The sequence below is a fragment of the Scyliorhinus canicula genome, chromosome 4 (genome assembly GCF_902713615.1).
Source record: "Scyliorhinus canicula chromosome 4, sScyCan1.1, whole genome shotgun sequence".
Classification (NCBI taxonomy): Eukaryota; Metazoa; Chordata; class Chondrichthyes; order Carcharhiniformes; family Scyliorhinidae; genus Scyliorhinus; species Scyliorhinus canicula.
Genome location: NC_052149.1, coordinates 174,083,824 through 174,103,214, shown reverse-complemented (window position 1 = coordinate 174,103,214; position 19,391 = coordinate 174,083,824). Strand labels below are relative to the sequence as shown.

The following is a 19,391-nucleotide window of genomic DNA, read 5'->3' as shown; positions in this document are numbered from 1 at the left end:
CTCCAGCGTGTTCCCGCTGATTCAGGACGCGCTGAACTACACCCGCGCTATGGAACTTCTCAAAGAAAATTACGTCCAGTCGGCGAACACTCTGTTTATGAGGCATGTACTCTCCACTCGCGTCCAGCAACCGGATGAGTCGATTGAGGACTTCTGGCGGGCCCTTATCCCTCTAGTACAGGACTGCGAGTGCCAGGCTGTCACGGCGACGGAACATTCCAACCTCCTCATGCGAGATGCTTTTGTGACGGGTATTGCATCGGACCCCATCCGGCAACGACTGCTGGAAGGGGCCGCGCTCGATCTAGCGGCGACAAAGACTTTAGCGCTCTCTATGACGGTCGCTTCCCGTAATGTACAATCCTACCCTGCCGCCGCGCGGACCACCCATCCTACCCCTCGTGGACCCAGCAACCGAGCCCCCGACTGGAGCCGCTACCGCGCAGTTTGCCTGCGCTGCTCGCCACACCACGCACCCTGAGGGTCCCCGCTGCTACTTCTGCGGCCAGCAGAAGCACCCCCGCCAGCGCTGCCCGGCCCGCGCTGCGACCTGTAAATCCTGTGGCAAGAAAGGCCACTTTGCAGCAGTGTGTCAGGCCCGCACAGTTGCCGCTATCGCGCCCGACCTCTCCCCCTCTTCTCAGCCGATCGCGCAATGGGCCCCGCCATCCGCTGCTCCCGGGGCCACATGCGACCAGTGGGCACCGCCACTTTCTTCCCCCAGGTTCACGTGCGATCAGTGGGTGCCGCCATCTTTTGCCGCCCCCGCAATGGGCGCACCATGGGCGCCGCCATCTTCAACCCCCAACTCCACGTGCGATCAGTGGGCACCGACATCTTGCCCCACCCCTGCAACGTGCGCTCCATGGTTTCCACCATCTTGCCCCGCCCCCACAACGTGCGATGCATGGGCGCTGCCATCTTCTTCCCCGCAGGTACTTCGGACGCCGCCATTTTGTCCTCCCCTTGGGACTGGACCACGGGACCCGGGTTGCTGCTGCTACTCATCTGACTCTTCGGACACTTCGGACGATCGCCCGCTACTCGCCTCCATGACGCTCGACCAATCCCATCCTCGCAACCTGGCTCCCGCTTCAACGACGGTGCTCATCAACGGCCACGCGACCTACTGCCTACTTGACTCTGGGAGCACCGATAGCTTCAGCCATCCGGACACGGTAAGGCGCTGCTCCCTCGCGGTCCATCCCGCCTACAGTAGATCTCCCGGGCCTCCGGATCCCACTCTGCCACGATCCGGGGCTTCTGTCTGGTCAAACTCACCGTACAAGGCTTTGAATTCAGCCGTTTCCGCCTGTACGTTCTCCCCAACCTCTGTGCGACACGTTTACTGGGCCTGGACTTCCAATGTAACCTCCAGAGCCTCACTCTCAAATTCGGCAGACCCCTACCTCCCCTCACCATTTGCGGCCTCATTACCCTCAAGGTTGACCCTCCCTCCCTCTTTGCCAATCTGCCTGCAGATTACAAGTCTGTCGCCACCAGGAGCAGACGGTACAGCACTCAGGACAAGACCTTCATCAGGTCCGAGGTCCAGCGGCTGCTTCGGGAGGGCATTATCGAGGCCAGCAACAGTCCCTGGAGAGCACAAGTGGTGGTGGTTAAAACCGGGGAGAAACACAGGATGGTCGTGGACTACAGCCAGACCATCAACAGGTACACACAGCTCGACGCGTACCCCCTCCCTCGCATATCTGATATGGTCAATCAGATTGCACAGTACCGAGTCGTCTCTGCTATTGACCTGAAATCCGCCTACCACCAGCTCCACATCCGTAAATCGGACCGTCCCTACACTGCCTTCGAGGCGGACGGTCGCCTCTATCAATTCCTTAGGATTCCCTTCGGCATCACTAACGGGGTCTCGGTATTTCAACGAGAAATGGACCGAATGGTTGACCGGTACAGACGGCGAGCCATGGTTCCGTACTTAGATAATGTCATCGTCTGCGGCCATGATCAGCAGGACCATGACGCCAACCTTGCCAAATTTCTCCCCACCACATCTCTCCTCAACCTCACTTATAACAAGGAGAAGTGCATATTCCGCACAGACCGCTTAGCCATCCTCGGCTGCGTAGTCCAAAACGGACTACTGGGACGCGATCCCGACCGCATGCGCCCCCTCATGGACCTTCCCCTCCCCCACTGCCCCAAGGCTCTCAAACGATGCCTGGTGTTCTTTTCTTACTACGCCCAGTGGGTCCCACAATACGCGGACAAGGCCCGCCCACTGATCCAGTCACGCAATTTCCCCTCACGGCTGAGGCACAACAGGCCTTCGCCCGTATTCGCTCAGACATAGCCAAGGCCGGATGCACATAGTAGATGAGACACTGCCCTTCCAAGTAGAGAGCGACACTTCAGATGTCGCCCTTGCCGCCACTCTAAACCAGGCAGGCAGACCCATGGCATTCTTTTTCCACACCCTCCATGCCTCCGAAATTCGACATTCGTCTGTTGAAAAGGAGGCCCAGGCAATCGTTAAAGCGGTGCGGCACTGGAGGCATTACCTGGCCGGCAGGAGGTTCACCCTCCTCACTGACCAACGGTCGGTTGCCTTCATGTTTAACAACACGCATTGGAGCAAGATCAAAAACGACAAAATCTTGCGGTGGAGAATCGAGCTCTCCACCTATAATTACGAGATTTTTTATCACCCCGGCAAGCTCAACGAGCCCCGCAGACGCCCTCTCCCGAGGTACATGTGCCAGCACACAAGTGGACCAGCTCCATGCCCTGCACGACAGCCTTTGCCATCCGGGGATCACTCGGTTGTACCACCTTATCAAAGCCCGCAATCTGCCCTACTCCGTCGAGGAAGTACGGACAGTCACCAGAGACTGCCAGGTCTGTGCGGAGTGCAAGCCGCACTGCGCGCGCCTGGTGAAAGCGTCTCGCCCCTTTGAACGCCTCAGCGTGGATTTCAAAGGGCCCCTCCCCTCCACCGACCGCAACACCAACATCCTTAGTGCGGTTGATGAATTCTCTAGGTTCCCCTTCGCCATCCCATGCCCGGATATGACGTCTGCCACCGTCATCAAGGCCCTCGATTCCATATTTGCTCTGTTCGGTTTCCCCGACTACATCCACAGTGACAGGGATCCTCGTTCATGAGCGATGAGCTGCGTCAGTTCCTGCTCAGCAGGGGTATCGCCTCCAGCAAGACGACCAGCTACAATCCCCGGGGAAACGGGCAGGTAGAGAGGGAGAACGGGACGGTTTGGAGGGCCGTCCAGCTGGCCCTATGGTCCAGGAACCTCCCAGCCGCTCGCTGGCAGCAGGTCCTCCCTGATGCATGCCACTCCATTCGGTCACTGCTGTGCACCGCGACTAACAACACACCCCATGAACGTGTTTTTACCTTCCCTACGAAGTCTACATCTGGGGTGTCGCTCCCAACGTGGCTCGCAGCTCCAGGGCTGGTCCTACTGCGTAGACATGTCAGACTCCACAAGGCAGACCCTCTGGACAGGGTACGCCTGCTCCATGCAAACCCCCAGTATGCCTACGTGACGGCTGCCAGGATACAGTCTCGCTCAGGGACCTGGCTCCCTCGGGTGCCGATCCCATGCCCACACACCTCCCCACCCACGCGCCATCCTCCCCTTCCCCGGCGCCCCCAACATCAGCCCCACCAGGTCCATCCCTCGTTCCACTGCCCACACTAGAGGACATGGAAGATTTTGGAACGCTACCGGAGTCGTCCAGCCACCGGCCAGCACCAACACCGCCACCACCGATGCCGTTGACAACGACACCACCTGTGCAGACGTCGCCACCACTGCTGCACCGCTCTCAACGAACCGTCAGACCGCCGGTCAGACTCAACCTATGACGGGCACCGGGTTGCAAGATGAACACTTGATTTTTTCCCCCCTCCCCTCTGTAAATAAATCGTGGATCATGTATAGTTTTACGTCACCCCCGCCGGACTCATTCTTAACAGGGGGTGAATGTGGTGATCCACCACTGTATATATATATATATATATATATATATATATATGTGCCTGTATTGGGGATGTACAGCAGTACCTGCTATTACAGGTTTGCCGGTAAGCCCCTGCTGGCTAGCTCCACCCACAGGGAGCAGTATAAATATTCATGAGTTCTCCTGAGCTGCCATTCTACAGCTGCAGTCGAAGGAATAACATCTCATGGGAATAAAGCTTCTCTTGTACCGTTTCAAGTCTTTGTGTGCAATTGTTAGCGCATCAATGATTATTCCCAAAACTTCTTATTTGGCAAATACTAACAGACACCTTTCTTTCTTGCAGTATAAATTTGTATACAATGGTTTGCAGTATACACAGGTGGATGGTGGGGAGGAACAGGGGTGGAGGTCCCAGCACCCTTTTGGGTGTGCTAATCCTTTAATTAGCGCATGGTGGGACTTTCTGTCCATCTCCAGGAGGACATGCGTCTCATAGAGGAGCTGTGAGGTTCATGTTGGAGAGGGCAGCATGGGGGAGGATGGATACGTGGAGGCAAAACAGTGGGAGGGGAGCGTCCAATTGACACGGGGTTAGGAGGCATTCTCTTCTCCCCCACCCACCCTTTCACTGACCAGTAGACAGTGAGGTAAAGCCTGCTGGGCTACACTTTGGGCGCAGGCCTCTCCTTTGCATCATATTGGAGCAGCAGCAAGATGAGGCCCTTAATTGGGTATTAATTGCCTACTTATGGCCTAAATTAAGCCATGGGCAGGCAGCCCACCTGATACCTCCCCCACTTTCTGCAAATCATGGCAGGGCAGGGGTGGGTGGACTGGTGATGGGTATGCTGCTGATGGCACGGTGCCCTAATTTCTGGGTCCATCCACCTGTTTTCCTGCCCGTGGGTGGACAAATTTCAGACCAATATAGAAAGTAATAAGCTACAGAAGAAGCGATACTTTTCCTTCATATGCTGCCCCCATTTGAAGAACTGGGGGCGGGATTCTCCGACTCCCCGCCGGGTCGGAGAATCGCCGGGAGCTGGTGTCAATCCCGCCCCCGCTGTGTCCCGAAGTCTCCGGCACCAGAGATTCGGCGGGGGCGGGAATCGCGCCGCTCCAGTTGGCGGGTCCCCCCAGTGATTTTCCGGCCTGCGATGGGCCGAAGTTCCGCCGCTGTCATGCTGGTCCCGCCGGTGTGGATCAAACCACCTACCTTACTGGCGGGACCAGGCGGTGCGAGCGGGCTCCGGGGTCCTGGAGGGGGCGTGGGGCGACCTGGCCCCGGGGGGTGCCCCCACAGTGACCTGGCCCATGATCGGGGCCCACCGATTGGCGGGCGGGTCTGTGCCATGGGGGCACTCTTTTCCTTCCACCTTGGCCATGATCTTCTCAGAGGCGGAAGTGACCCCCTCCCCTGCGCTTGCGCAGGGATGATGTCAGCAGCCCCTGACACTCCGGCGCATGCGTGGACTTCCGCCGGCCGGCGAAGTCCCTTCGGCCCCAGCTGGCGTGGCGCCAACGGCTGTTCCCGCCAGACGGCGGAGCGCCAACCACTCTGGCGCGAGCCTAGCCTATCAATGTTAGGGCTTGGCCCCTAAAGGTGCAGAGACTTCCGGAGTGGTTCACGCCACTCCATCACGCCGGGACCCAGCGCCCAGCCGGATACGGGAGAATCCCGGCCAAGATTGAGGTGTAAATATGTTTTCAGAGGGTAGCCAGCAATGGCAACAGAACCAATATGGTTTCTTGTGCATTTCCAGCATCTGTTTTAAAATTTCATATTCTGTCAGCCATTTTGTACAGGGGAAGCATGCAATATGCATACCAGTTTCTTACCTTCTGAAATGATGCATTTTGGCATCAGACCAAGATTTCAAAGCTCGCTTTGACTTGGTGGAACATGCGAGTACACTGTCTGCCCGGTGGTCCTCGTTGCTCAGTAATATAGGGAGTTGCCATGTAACAAAACATTGCAAAGGCATATAAATGGGAGTTGCAGCTAAGACATGTTGCTGAAGCTGTAATGCTGATGATTTTCTGCTGACAGAAAGTTGTGCACAATGAGCATTGTTTTCATTGCTCATCTGCTACTTGATTTAGTGGGAGGAGGATGAGCCAAAGTGCAGAAGAAATGGTAACGATATTAGCTAAGTGTACACTGTTCAGACTTGCTATGGTACCCCTCACCTCACTGTGATTGCACAGCATTACATCTTGCAGCTGAGATTTTGCAGTGGGTATCCTCCAACATTAAGGTCAGTGCCATCTAACTTTAATTTTTGTTTCCAGTTATTTTCAAGTTAACACATTAGTACCAACTAATCTGCCATTCACAGATGCTTCAGACGGGTGACTGATACTTTACAAAGGAGGAACATCACCTTTATTTCCACTGATCATCAAAACCTGTCAATCTAATTCGGTTAGAGTTGTTGGTGTTTATCAGGTACAGGAAGTGATTGATGACACTCTTATGTCTATCCAAGCCCACAGCGATAATTCAATGTCCTTTTTTATTTATTCACAGGATGCGGACATCTCTGGCAAGACCAGCATTTATTGCCTAATGCTAATTGTCCTTGAGAAAGAGGTGCTGAGCCACTTTTTTAAATGACTGCAATCCATCATAGCAGTTTATATGCAGCTGAGTGGCTTTTTTAGACCATTTCAGGAAATAGTTAAGAGCCAATCGCATTGCTCTGGGACTCGGTCTCACATAGACCAGACCGACTAAGGACAACAGCTTACCTTTATGACAATCTGCAGTACCGTTTACAAAAAAAATCATTTACGGGATATGGGTGTCGCTGTCTAAGCCAGCATTTATGGCCCATCCCTAGTTGCCCTTCTGAAGGTGTAGGTGAACTGCCTTCTTGAAACACTGCAGCCTCTGACGTGTAGGTACACAAGGTGATATCTTTCCAAGTCAGGATGGTGAGTGACTTGGAGGGGATCTTCCAGGTGGTGGTGTTCCCAGGTATCTGCTGCTCTTGTCCTTCTAGATGGTAGTGGCCGTGGGTTGTGGAAGGTGCTGCCGAAGGAACCTTGGTGAGTTACTGCAGTGCATCCTGTAGGTGGTTCACACGGCTGCCACTGTTCGTCGGTGGTGGAGGGTTTGAACGTTTGTGGAAGGGGTAGCAATCAAGCGGGCAGTTTTTTTTCTTGATGGTGTCAAACTTCTTGAGTGTTTTTGGAGCTGCACTCATCCAGGAAAATGGAGAGTGATGCAACCATCAATTCACTGAGAGACACGAGTTGAAGTAAACTGTGGCTTTAATCGACTTACAACTGAGCCTGCCTGCGACTAGCTGAACTGAAGGCAGGCTCGCAAGACCGCAGCACTTTATACTTCCAGCTGGGGGCGGAGCCAAGGGCGGAGGAGCCCTGTACATGCTCCTCATCTCCCCCTGTGGGCAGAGCCACGCAACGGCTCACAGATGGAGCCCACAGGGACACAGTGATATACAGTGTGGATTTATATGTTATACATTCATCACATTCACCCCCTGTTAAAAAATCAAGTCAGGCGGGGGTGACGGTCTATAAGTTCAGTCGGTCCGGTGCTCTAATCGTGCGTTGGGACCGACGGAGCACCGGAGTTGCAGCCGCTTTGGATGGCTGTGGACAGATGTTTGGATTGAATCCGACAGTGGACTCCGGGGGTGGTACTTCCAGAGCTTTGTTCCTGTGGACCGGTGTGACAGGTGAAAGGGGGCGCAGGAAGCCTGTAGGTGCAGGGGTGCAGGGCGTGGGAGGTCGGGTGTGGTGTAGTGTGAGGGGTACTTCGGCGGTAGTGGTAGTAGTAGTAGTAGTGGTAGATCCTGCAGGTGCCAGGTCCCGGAGGGAAATGGTGTCCTGTCGGCCGTCGGGATGCTCGATAAATGCGTAGTGGGGGGTTTGAATGCAGGAGTAGCACCCTCTCTACCAGTGGGTCTGTTTTATGTGTCGGGATGTGCTTCCGAAGGAGGACAGGGCCCAGTGTCCTCAACGAGGATGGAAGCGAGGCCGCCGTGGTAGTGCCCCTAGGGAAAACAAATAATCGCTCGTGAGGAGTCTGATTTGTGGCCATACAAAGGAGGGACCTAATTGCATGGAGCGCATCGGGGAGGACATCCAGCCAGTGGGAGGTCGGGAGATTCCTGGACTGTAGGGTCAGTAGGACGGTCTTCCAGACGTCGCGTTCTCCCTCTCCACCTGCCCGTTCCCCCTGGGGTTATAGCTGGCAGTCCTGCTCGAGGCGATGCCCTTGTCAAGCAGGTATTGACGCAGCTCGTCGCTCATGAAGGACGAACCCCTGTCACTGTGGACGTAGCTGGGGAAACCGAACAGGGTGAAGACACTATGCAAGGCTCTGATGACTGTGCCGTGGGACAGGGCATCTGGGGGCTCGTTGAGCTTCCCCAGACGGTATACGATGTCATAACTATAGGTGGAGAGTTCGATCCTCCACCTCAAGATTTTGTCATTTTTAATTTTGCCCCGCTGCGAGTTATCGAACATAAAGGCAATCGATCTCTGGTCGGTAATGAGGGTAAACCTCCTACCAGGGAGGTAGTGCCTCCAGTGCCGTACAGCTTCCACAATGGCTTGGGCTTCCTTTTCGACTGAGGAGTGTCGAAGTTCTGAAGCGGAGAGGGTTCGAGAAAAGAACGCTACTGGTCTCCCTGCCTGGTTCAGAGTGGCAACGAGAGCGACCTCTGAGGCGTCGCTCTCCACTTGAAATGGGACGGATTCATCCACCGCCCGCATGGCGGCTTTGGCGATGTCCTCCTTAATGCAGTTGAAGGCCTGGCGGGCCTCGGCTGACAGTGGGAAGAGTGTAGTCTTAAATAGTGGGTGGGCTTTGGCCGCATGCTGGGGGACCCATTGGGCATAGTATGAGAAAAATCCGAGGTACCACTTGAGGGCCCTGGAACAGAGAGGGAGTTGTAAGAGGGGGCGCATACGGTCAGGGTCGGGTCCTAGGACCCCGTTTTCTACGACGTTGCCGAGGATGGCAAGTCTGGTTGTGTGGAAAGTGCATTTCTCCTTATATGTGAGACTGGTTTTTTGGGCGGTTTGGAGAAATTGGTGGAGGTTGGCGTCGTGGTCCTGCTGGTCATGGCCGCAGTTGGTGACGTTATCCCAGCACGGCAACGTGTGTTATTTGTTTGACCTCGAGATGAAGATGGCTATTAGTTTGTTTTTAGGTGAGAATATTAACATCTGTTAATGTCCCTGAAGGGAAAGCAATTATCAGGTTACTTATTCCATTGTTGCTATGGGATCTGAATGTGCAATTTGGCTGCCGCATTTCTTAAATCGCAAGAGTAATTAACTGTCAAGATACTTAATTGGCTGTAAAATATCCTGAAATAGTCTGAGGTTGTGAAAGGCGCTATATAAATGCAAGTGTTTCTTTTTCGTTTTAAGCATTATGAAGGAAATGGCTTCCAGTAATGCTATAAAACATGCTCATGACAGGAAGTTTTATGTACAAACCAATATCATTGCAGAGATTGAAAACATTCAAAGAAATCAGTATAAATTAAATAGGCTGGATAAGGAATAGCCGATGCTCGATAAATGCTGTGAAATGTAAGGTAATTCATGTTGGAAAAAATTGAGATTTGATTATTAGCAACGAAATATTTTTGTGTGTTTATTGAAGTTGTTCGCATGAGAACATCGGATCTTGAGAAAACCACTTTAACCTGCGATAATGCATCAGTGAAATCATATTTTGGATATTATTTGCAAATCTTTGCCCTCAACCTTTCAAAGTATGTAGACATGTTGCTGAAAGTTCAGAGAAAAAGATCAACGAAGGCTGCAGGTTTCAGATATTGAAATTATGAACAGAGAGACTCACAAAATTAAACTTGTTGGAGTAAAGGTTTGTGAATGGGCTAATGCAAGTTTTAAAACTGATGAAAAATTGCAGATCACAGAAAAAACTTCTTTTAAAATTGCCAAAACAATTTGGTATCAAACTTGAAAAATCTTGGGCGGGTCGGAGAATCGCCAGCGGGCTGCGCGAATCATGCCATGCTGCCCCGATGCTGGGACGCGATTCTCCGCAGAGCGGACAATCGGCGCCATTGGGGCCGGCGTGGTCGGCACGGTGCCGCTCGGGGTAAGCATCGATTCTCCAGCCCGGATGGGCCAAGCGGCCGTCATCAAAAAACCTAGTCGCGCCGCCGCTACTAAAAGGCTTTTTATCCTTTGTCTCTTTCGCACCCTTTTGGGCAGTCCTTACTTCAGGTCCAATGGATTGATAGGGTTTTCAATCACCCTCATCGATCTCAGCCAATTAGGGGGCGGAACCTTGATAGCTGGGCGGGTCGCAGCTATCAGTGTCCCAGGCACATAGGCCTTTCCAAATAAGTGGGGGGGGGGGGGGGGGGGGCTGTTGTGGCGCCGGTTAGTCTGCTACTGTTGTAACTCCTTGATTCAAACTTTATTGTCCTGGGGGAAATGTGATTGACTCTTAATGGATACAAGTTTCAGCCGAGCCTGGTTTCTTTGCGCAATACACAGAGGCTGTGTACCCGTCTGTGTCCCAAATTGACTACAATTCCCATGGTCCTTTGCAAGTGGCCATTTTACATGGCTACAGAGAGTGAGCGATGAAGAGGAGGCAGAGATGCTTCACTGTGATTTGGATAAGTTGAGTGAATGGACAAATGCATGGCAGGCGCAGTGGAAGCCTGCCTTTTCCACTTTAGATCAACGTTTAACATTTTAATTCAGTTGGTGAAAACTATGGATTAATTGGATTCCAGCCTAGATACTTAAATCTACATCTATGTGTATATGTTTTCAGGTTGTTAAACATGTCAATTAATTGGCCATTTGTTTTCAAATTGTCTGATGAAAAGAGTCTCATCTAATGTGAAGTTTAGGACTGGAACAAAACATTTCTGTTGCTTTCATCATTATGAACATAACTGGATCATATCAATGAAATTGTTTGATCTTTTTTTAAAGATCAGCATCTGCAGCCATTGTCTTTCTCTATGCACTGGGAGTGACTTGCAGCTTTCTGTAAATAATACTGATACAATTGTATGTTAACAAGATTTTCCCAAGAGCAGTGGTTGGCTAGCCAATTCTTTTACATTTACATAGTAATAACAAAAAGTGTGATTTACCAATTGTACTAAATAGTATTTTGCCTATATTTCTGCTGAGTCATTTTATTTCTATGTAACATTAAACAGTAGTATAACCTGTACAAAATGGTCCTGTTATCTAAATACGCTCTGCCTTCTAAGTTGGCGGAAGATGTATTTGGTTTCTGATATGTTCACCAGTAAGCTATTTATTGTGACTGATATTAATAAGGTTGGACCGAGTAAACATCACAGGTCTGTGTGTAAAAATGCAGTCTGTTTATTGAAATTTTAAAATCAAATAATGGGTGGGTATTGGAGCATAGCAAATATTTCAGAAGAACTTCTATCACCACACACTAGTCACTATGGAAAATTGACTTCTTTTTAAAAAATAAATTTAGAGTATCCAATTATTTTTTCCAATTAAGGGGCAATTTAGCATGACCAATCCACCTACCGTGCACATCTTTGGGTTGTGGGGGCGAGACCCACGCAGACACGGGAGAATGTGCAAACTCCACACAGACATGACCATGAGCCGGGATTGGTGAAATTGACTTCTAACAAAACCAATTAATGCAAAGTTGATTCATTTTGTTAAAAGATGCTAGCTAAATACTTAAAAATGAAATTAAAGATGAAAGATATACAAGATAAAGTTCTCTATAAGACTCCATGGGCAGGAAATTCCTTGGAAAAGCTCCGACTGCACTGATGTTACATGTTACTACTCCGACTATCTAAAATGTATGAGTGGGGTGTGGTAGTCTGTGTAGAGGTATTACGGTACCTAGTAATGCTGGAACACCATTGGTAGATAATGTATGCTTTCCATTGGTCGCGCCTGTATGGTAGCTCCGCCCTGCAAGGCGGGGTATAAGAGCCTGTGCCGCCCCAGCAGCTTCCGTTCTGTACCTGAGCTGCTGGGGGAAACATCTAGCTTATTAAAGCCTTCAGCTGGACTACAACCTCGCTTTAGTAGTCATTGATCGTGCATCATGGGGTTTCTGCTGAAATTTACAATTAGGTGATATCAGCGGAGGAGGAGCACATGCTAACCCCCCCCCCCCCCCCCCCCCCCGGCTACTCCCCTCAGCCCTGGTTAAAGCATCCCGGCCAATGGCTGGACTGTCAGCAAAATATGGCGATGTTGGACACTTACCCCCTCTCTCTCCCTTAGTAGCCACGGTGCCTCTTTCATGATTTTTAAAAGCACACGTAAACCTCGCCATTGGGATTTTGCCCCATTGGAGGTGGAAGATCGCAGAGACCCTGGAGAATACTGGGCTAGACAACCTAATGATATGCCAATGGCATTTACAGTATGCACATTCTGGAACGCATTTGCACCATTGCCGAGGCACCGAAGAATTACGATTTGGCGTGAAACCGTTGCCGGCCACAATTTCGGCAAATGAGGTACTCCACCCAATGGCGTTTCCCGATTCCGGCATCGGCCAATGGAAAATCCCACCTGCGAATTTTGTGCAAAGAATCTGTTCAAAATTGAAGAGCCTATATTGGAAGATTGATGTAGTATCATGCAGTTTTACCCAAATTATATTTTGGGAATATGGCAAGAATTTTAAATAATTTTGATCCTCTTCAAAATTTAATTGATCGCAAGGGCAGCACGGTGGTGCTGTGGTTAGCACTGCTGCCTCACAGCGCCGAGGTCCCAGGTTCGATCTTGGCTCTAGGTCACTGTCTGTGTGGAGTTTGCACATTCTCCCCGTGTCTGTGTGGGTTTCGCCCCCACAGCTCAAAGATGTGCAGAGTGGGTGGATTGGCCATGCTAAAATGGCCATTAATTGGAAAAAATGAATTGGGTATTCTAAATTTTTTTTAAAATTGATCACTGGTTATGTTCATAATAGATTGGATTTTGCAGAGCTCATAATATGGTAATTATTTGTTATGTACAGGAGTAATAAACTTGCTTATTTTACAATTTACGATCCAGGTCCCCAGACGTTTGGTCCCAGAGGTTCGGGACCAATAAGATTTTGTTTAAAGTAGACATAGTTTTAGATTCAAGGGGCGCGATTCTCCGCAATTGCGGCGAGTCGTAAAGGCTGCCGTGAAACTGGCCGTGTTTCACGGCAGCCTCCGCGCCCCCTCCCAGGACCCGATTCTCCCCCCCGGGCGGGGCTAGCAGCGCGGCCCCGTGAAGCACGGCATCGCGGGCTTAGCGACCGTCGCTAAGTCCGCGCGCCAAGCATCACGGCGGCTGACGCGCACGATGATGTCAGCCGTGCATGCGCGGATGACGTCATCACGCAGATGCGTCAAACCCGCGCATGCGCGGGCCGTCATGCCCCTCAGCCGCCCCGCGGACTGATCCTGTGGGGCGGCGGAAGATCAAATAGTGCGCGGGTATTGGACCCGCTGCCCGCGATCGGTGCCCACTGATCGCAGGCCCATGCCACCCTTGGCACGGCCGTGGTGTGGCCGTGCCAATCGGTGCCATGGTTGTCCGGGATGGCACTTGGCGGCTGTTTTAACGAACGGTGAGAGCAGGTGTGATTGCGTTCGTGAAAACAGCCGTAAAGGCCTGGGAACTCGGCCCATCGGCCTGGGGAGAATCGCTGTTCGCCGTAAAAAACGGTGAGCAGCGATTTGTGTCGTGGGGTGGCCATGGGGGGGGGGGGGGAGAATAGCGGGAGGATGGGAAAAATGTCGGGAAGGCCCTCCCGCTATTCTCCGACCCATCGTGGGCAGCGGAGAATCGCGCCCAAGGTTCTTGCTCAGAGAAAAATGCCACAAAATCCAGCAAATTTTGAATAAACTTTATTAGAAAGATAAAACAATTTACAATATCTGTCTGATATTCTAAAGGTCAGGATTAATATGAGATACACATGAATTGACAGGCAAGCTGTGGTCAAACACACCACACTATAAAAGAAATGATGAATGGAACCAAAACAGAGTCCATGGATTGCTCATCACCTCACCCAGACATCAATGACTTTCTCATCAACTTACACAATGATTGAACTTATTGCGCACCTCCTGTGAAAATTCCCTCATTGAAGACGAGGAAAGAAAACTTAACTTTGCCTGAATGTATTCTTTGTGTGTGATATGCAAAAACTAGTTTTCTGTAGGAACAGCTCTGCATCTATTTTTTTTGCATTGTGCACATCACCTAGGCCTGAATTGCACACTCCCCCTCCACCCGGCGCATTCTGTGGTAGGGATGGGAACATAGAGGGCAGGATTTTCTGGGTCTCCCTGCCGGCGGGATCTTCTGTCCCTGAAGGCAACCCCCCCCCGCCCCCTGTGGCAAGTACCCCGACAGCGGGATGGGTGAGCCACGCAAACTGGGTAGATATTAGAAGATCCTGCCAGTGGCCAATGGTGAACCACCTCTGCCGCTGGAAAACATGCTGTGGTGGGGGGGGGGGGGGGGGGGGGGGGGGGGCGGGGGGGGGGGGGGGGGTGGAAGAGGAGGATCCAGAAAATCCCACTCGGAGAGTTTCCCGCTGCGCAGACTGTTGGGGAAACATGTCATATTCTCCAGCACCGACCTAATTAATTACGCAACCAGGTGTTTTGCATCGTATTCCATGGTTGGTCAGGACTGATGGCGCATAGTTCATATCTGGGCATCATATTGAAAGGCGTCTAAAATCACTGACCCACTATTGCAGAAAGAAGATGGACCTCCTAAAACTGAAGATGTTTCTCATTAAAATGAAGATGGATGTCTGGGAGCACCCTGAGGCCGGAGGATGTAACTCCTGAGAAAGCAAATGGAGGAGAGCATTCGGAGGCTGAAAGGTGGACCCCCTCCAGGACACAAAATCTGAAAGATCAACATGTAGATGTGTCAGATCCCCCGCTCCATCACAACTCTGGGCCATTTTCCAGAAAGCGTGATTGAGAGGTGCAACAGGCGACCTGCTAGCAAGTGACGAGTAGCCAGTTTAACTTGTTCAGGGCCTTCAGGTAAGGCCAACTGTCAGAGGGTCACTGAAGTTTTCCAGTTGGTTTCTGCTCTACAATACCTCTAGAAAATTAATGTAGATGCCTGGAGGCAGCCTCCCCATGGAATTCAGAGAGGGCCAGCACTTCAGCTTGAATACTTGGCTTCAGCTGCAGCCACAGGCCGCCCCATGGAAGGGTTTTCGTCCCACAATGATGGATTGGTTGCTTAAGCTATATATTAAATTTAAAGTTAAACAAGTGAAGGCGATACTCAGTAGATATACCTGAACCATGCTTTGTTAGCTCAATGTTATTACAATTATGTAACTCTTCCTTAAGACGTTTCCCTGCTATAAATTTGAAAAAAGAAAATCTTTTTATTAAGAGCTTCCATCTCATTGAGAAGGCTTCCGGCTAATCCACAACCAACAAACTGTTCTGAAAACTCTGCTCACATTTTGACAGCTGTGATGAATTCCACCACAGCAGCTGAGATGATCTACAGCATTCGAAGTAAAACAACCCACAACATTAATCGTCAGTTTTCCCTACCTCATATTGTTAATGGGTCCTTTCAAAATTTCCAGGATCCAAATCTGCTTCTTGGAATGATAAAATTCCTACAGTGCAGAAGGAGGCCATTCGGCCCATCGAGTCTGCACCAATCCATTGAACGACCACACTACCTAGGCTCAATCCCCATCTTATTCCTGCAAACCCATGATAAGGGTCAATTTAACATGGCCAATCTACCTAACCTGCACATCTTTGAACTGTGGGAGTAAATCGGATCATCCGGAGGAAATCCACGCAGACACAAAGAAAACACTCCATACAGTCACCCGAGGTGGGAATTGAACCCAGGTCCCTAGAGTTGTGAGGCAGCAGTGCTAACCACTGTGCCACCGTGCCTCCCAATCTATGTACCACTTTTGGATAAAATCAGTCCTTTGGTTTTTGGGATAATTACAAACAGACTAACAAACGGGCAAAACTATTACTGTCTTCCACCTCCAAGAAAAAGCAAACAAATTCAAGTCGGGTTGTAGTGTAATTCTGTGATGATTAGCTAGAATGGAAACTATTAATATACTTGCTTATTGCTTAAATAAGGAAAGGTGTGAATAAGCCAGTTTGGACATCTTATAAACCTGAGATTCAGGTCAAAAATAGCGGCAGGCTTCACGAGACTGGTGGAATGGGCTGACAGGTGACAGATTAAGTTTAATGCAGAGAAGTGTGAAATTATTAATTTTTAAATAGGAGGAGAAGACACAATATAAAGTAAAAAGGCACACTTCTGAAGGAGTTGCAGTGATAGAGACCTGAGGAAATCTCCAAATGTGAAAGTGGTTTGCAGGGCTTTAGAAAATGACAGAGTACAAAAGCAAACAAGTAATAAAGAACCGTTATAAAACACAAAGTTCTGAGCACTCACCTTAGGAAGGATGTGAAGGCTTTAGACAGGGTATAGAAAAGACTTGCAAGAATGGTTTCAGGGATGAGGGACTTGATAGATTGAGGAAGCTGGGTTTGTTTTCCTTGGCAAAGAGAAGATTGAGACAAGATAGGGGTGTTCAAAGTCATGACCGATCCCATTGGTGGAAGGGTCGAGAACCAGAGGATGCCAATTTAAGGCGATTGGCTAAAGGAGCAACATGAGGAAAAATCTTTTTACCCACTGAGTGTTTAGAATTAAGAATGCACTGTGGGTAAGTGTAGTGGAAACAGATTCGATCATGCCTTTCAAAAAGGAATTTGATAAGAACCTGAAGCGGAACAAAATGCAGGGTTATGGGGAGTGGAATTTGCTGAGTTGCTCTTGGCACCTATATGATGGGCCAATTGGCCTTCCTCTGTGTTGTAATCATTCTATGATCCTGTGAATTTTGCACCTATGTACTCATACTAAAAGTTGATCCAACATTCTTAATCCGATATGGATTGATCAATAGAAATTCAAATAATATATTTCCCATGTAGTCGTTAGGGTTAAACGTTCATTAATATCTTATATTTACAGTTGAGGCAGCTGTGGCAGCTATTTTGCAAAAGCAAAATTCCATAAACGGTAGTGAAGGTGAATAATTAATAGCTCTATTTCTGGTTTACCGGGGTGTTGGGAGGTCTCACTGCCCTTCTTCAAGTAGTGGAACAGCATCTTCCATTTCTCGCTAAATAACTAGCAGAACTGCTGGGTAGAATCTTAATTTGCAGCCCTGCGACCCCCCCCCCCAATTTATGAAATTTTAAATCCCAATTTTCAGGCATCCTTTATGCCATTTTATCAGGTATATTGTTGTCAAGGCTACTGTGAGAATGGTCCCTTTTTACTGACTTTGATCATTTCGGTCAAAGTTCATACTTTTGTGCAAAGTGTTAGCTCTTTCACTTACCTGATTGTTATCTGATTGATTCATTACCTGATTTGCTACCTCATTTATTGATTGCCTGATTGGTTATCTTGATGCACCAGGGGCATTGTTGACACCTACAATACAGCATAGCAACCAAAGTGATCGCGATGTGGGGGTATCATTGCTCATTCTGCCCAGGACTGCAGTTAGTAATTTTACAGTGAAAAAGATAAGTTCGTTTTTAATCCAGTCATTTGAACTGTTGTAGGAAGTCATCAGTGGAAGAAATAGTGTGAAGGGGTAGGATTTATCCATGGTGAATAGCCCTTTCCAGGGTACAGATGGATAATAAGGTATTTGCTTCTTCAATTAACAAAACAAAAATTGGTTTTAACTGTTTTAAAAAATCTTTTTATTGGCATTTCCCATATTTATAAAACAGTTGTATATATACACATCATATTTCTCTCGCCCGTGCTAATTTCCTTTATTATACAGAGAGGTTTAGTTTGTCATTCGTTTAACTGACCCTACGTGCATTTTGTTGTCCTCTGGATCGGTCTATGGTTCCTCCCCCTTCCCCGTTGTCGCCCCCTCCCCCTTGGCTTCGGCTCTGCTTTTCTTTTATTTTCTGGACAGAATGGGAAAAAAAGGGGGCTAGCCCCCCCCCCCCCCCCCCATATCTCTCGTGGTCTCCCCACCTTTCTTCCGCCACCCCACCCCTCACTCTGGGTTGCGCAGTCTTTTAGTACCTCATCTATATTGCTGTTTAAAAAAAAATTCTTATTAGGTTATTCCTCGTTGCTGACCTCAAACAGGTTTTGGAACAGCCTGACAAACTGCCCCCAAGTATCCAGGAAGCCTTCCTCTGACCCTCGGGTGGCGTACTTAATCTTCACCAGGTGAAGAAATTCTGAAAGGTCAGTGAGCCAGTCTGCAGCTGTAGCTGCTGATCGCCAGCCGAGCAGGATTCTCCGGTGTGCGATTAGCGAAGCGAAAGTGAGGGTGTTGGCCCACTTCTCCATGTGTAACTCTGGCTGCTCCGATACCCCGAAGATTGCCACTATTGGACATGGCTTCACCCTCACCCCCACAACCTTGGACATTGCCTCGGAGAAGGCTGTCCAGAACCCAGCAAGCTTGGGGCGAGCCCAAAACATGTAGGTGTGGTTGGCCGGGCCCCTCTGGCACCGCTCACATTCTCATTCGGGTTATGGTCAGGTGGGCTCTGTGCACCACTTTGAGCTGCATTAGGCTTAGCCTTGCGCAGGAGGAGGTGGAGCTCACCCTGCTCAGTGCTTCGCTCCAGAGCCCCCATCCTACCTCTCCCCAGTTCGTCCTCCCATTTTTGTCTGGTCTAGTCCATTGGAGTCTGGGCTCTGTCCAGTAGCTGTCTGTATATTTTCCCATATAGCCCCCCCACTTCTCGTTGCTTGTGCCTATCAGGTCCACTAGTAGTGTGGCTTCTGGGGCCCCGGGGTACCCTACTGTCTCTTTGCGGAGGAAGTGTTTTATTTGGAGGTGTCTCATTTTCTGTCCTATTGCTAGCCTCCACTTCCTCGTCAGTTCATCTAGTGTCGCCAGTATATAGAAGTCCCCGACTGTCAATGTGCCCCCTTCCAACCTCCATCTTTTGAAGGTGGTATCCAGCATGGCTGGGTGGAATCTGTGATTGCTGCATATGGGAGCCATGGGAGACATTTTGGCTATCCCGAAGTGTTGTCTCAACTTCCACGTTCTCAGTGTAGCCGCTATCACTGGGCTTGTTGTGTATCTTGTTGAGGAGGATGGGAGTGCTGCTGTGGCCAGGGCCTGGAGGGCCGTTCCTTTACAGGATGCCTCCTCCATTTGTACCCAATCTTTGTCGGGTTCTTCTACCCATTCCCTCACTCTTTCTGCCGTTGCTGCCCAGTGGTAGTATGGTGGGTTTGGTAAGGCCAAGCCCCCTTTGATTTTCCTTCTTTGCAGTGTTTGGGAATTCTCTGGTTCTTCCCCCCCCCCCCCCCCCCACCTCCCCACCTCCCCACCCCCACACAAACACCATGAT

The 19,391-nt window shown here is 50.0% G+C and overlaps 1 protein-coding gene across 9 annotated transcripts in view; it reads left to right on the top strand.

Moving 5' to 3' along the window:
* The window catches only part of LOC119965174 (E3 ubiquitin/ISG15 ligase TRIM25-like), a 161,701-nt gene that overhangs the window by 12,487 nt on the left and 129,823 nt on the right, over positions 1–19,391 (top strand). For 6 of the 9 annotated variants that reach the window (XM_038795570.1, XM_038795568.1, XM_038795565.1 and 3 more), the window contains exon 1: positions 17,546–17,697. The exons of 1 other annotated variant lie outside the window; for it this stretch is intronic. The gene's annotated coding sequence lies outside the window, so the exon portion shown is untranslated. Of the gene's footprint in view, positions 1–6,149; positions 6,213–6,293; positions 6,404–17,545; positions 17,698–19,391 lie in introns of those variants that run through there. 2 more of the 9 variants (XM_038795564.1, XM_038795561.1) reach the window with 2 other exon arrangements.